Below are 1856 nucleotides of genomic sequence, written 5' to 3' on the forward strand. Positions count from 1 at the left end.
TCCGCATTTGCGGTTTCCTCGTTAACAAAATTTTTGGTGTCTGTGTTATTTCTTTTCCGCATTATATTTTGTTATATAATTGAAATATCACAGGTTGTGCGTTAAGATCAATCAATTAGAATATCCAACCTTTGGTTGTTTATTTACATTGATTGACACTTGAACATTGGTCTTTGGTACTGTTCAAGTAACTCCGCTTATATTCAATCAGGCTCGCAGATTTCTGTTTGTTGATTGCGGATTGAATTAAGAGTTAGAGACATTAAACTCTTTGATATACTTTAATCTAGATTGAGTCTGACTGTCTAGTTGATTCTATAGAAAGTGTATCGGAGTAAGTCCTCTTAGATGCCAAACGAATTGTTGGGGTGTGGTTGTTAGACCCCCGCATTTTCAATAAGTACCTGATTTCGGTTTTTATATTTCTGACTAATGTCCAACCTGTAATTACGAAATCTCTCATTAGAAAATATCTAATATTAGTTTAGCACTTAACAAATATAACTTTCCAAGAGATATGTTTTGATTTGCTGGAAAATCAAAAATGTATAATCGAAAATCTTAATTCAAAGATTCTCAATATTTCGGATCTGGATCACCTTGAGTATCAAGGAATATCATTGGACAATAAAAGATAAGAATTAAATTCATGTCCGAATTATGTCGACAATATCCAGAACTTTCCTATTTAGCAAACACTGATTCTAAACTCACACAAAACCGTAAAGTAATATGTGTATATAGAGGATCGGTTTTTCTCTTGGGACCGGTTCTACCATGACTCCTAACATAGGTTAAGATCGGTTCTACCAAGTCTCGAAATATAGGTAGGAATCGGTTCTACCATGAATCCGAACAAAATTTAGGATCATTTCTACCAAGTATCCAAATATAGGTAAGGATCGGTTCTATCAAGACTCTCAATAGTAGTTAAGATCGGTCTACTATGTATCCCAATATGGGTCAGGATCGGTTCAACCAAGAATGTCCACATAAGTTAAGATCGGTTATACCTCATATCCCAAACTAGGTAAAGATCCGTTTTACCATAACTCTCAACATAAGTCAAGACCATTTCTACCAAAGTTCTTACCTATGTTCGAATTGTTCATCCAATAGATCTTCAATGAAAACCAGACCAAAACGCCTATTGATTTCCTTTGGATGACGAAAAAAGTTTCGTATATGTACTTCCTTTAGACATACATTCCTATCTATGATGAAATCACACCTATATCCAATACACAATCAAGTAACGAGTTACATAGATTATGTCGATGTCACATTTATGAAGTTCAAAAGATAAACGCTATACTTCGTAATTTATTCATCCTTGACACTTTCATCATAATAAAATGACCAAGTCTAATATTAGAGAATTAAATATAGCCTCGCATGTTATGTTTTCAATCTTAAACGACTTGAAAGCAGCGATAGGAATGGAAATAAGTCAAGTTAGTATCACTATACCTCAAGTGCATGGATGATGTCTTCATTGTAGTCGATACTCTTCACGATCTTCAGGTTTTTAAGTTAATACTTTTACGTCTTAACATTCAAAGAATTTCTAGTTTAACCTAAACGAAGTTGACTCTAGTACATTCAATCAAACGACTCTAATTGAGTTTTGATACTAAAATATGACAACCAACCTTGACATAGAAACGCTTGGTGGGTTCAATCGAACAATGCTCTGACAAGATGTAATCTTGCCTTTTTGATGGAAAAAACTATCTGTGTAGGTAATGTTTAACCAAATTAATCAATTTACAGATTCTTGGGAAAAAAACTCAAAGTAATACATGTACTTTTGTTGATATAAATAATATTGTTATTGATAGAAATCAGAGATGAAT

Source organism: Papaver somniferum, chromosome 3 (assembly GCF_003573695.1).
Source record: "Papaver somniferum cultivar HN1 chromosome 3, ASM357369v1, whole genome shotgun sequence".
Lineage (NCBI taxonomy): Eukaryota > Viridiplantae > Streptophyta > Magnoliopsida > Ranunculales > Papaveraceae > Papaver > Papaver somniferum.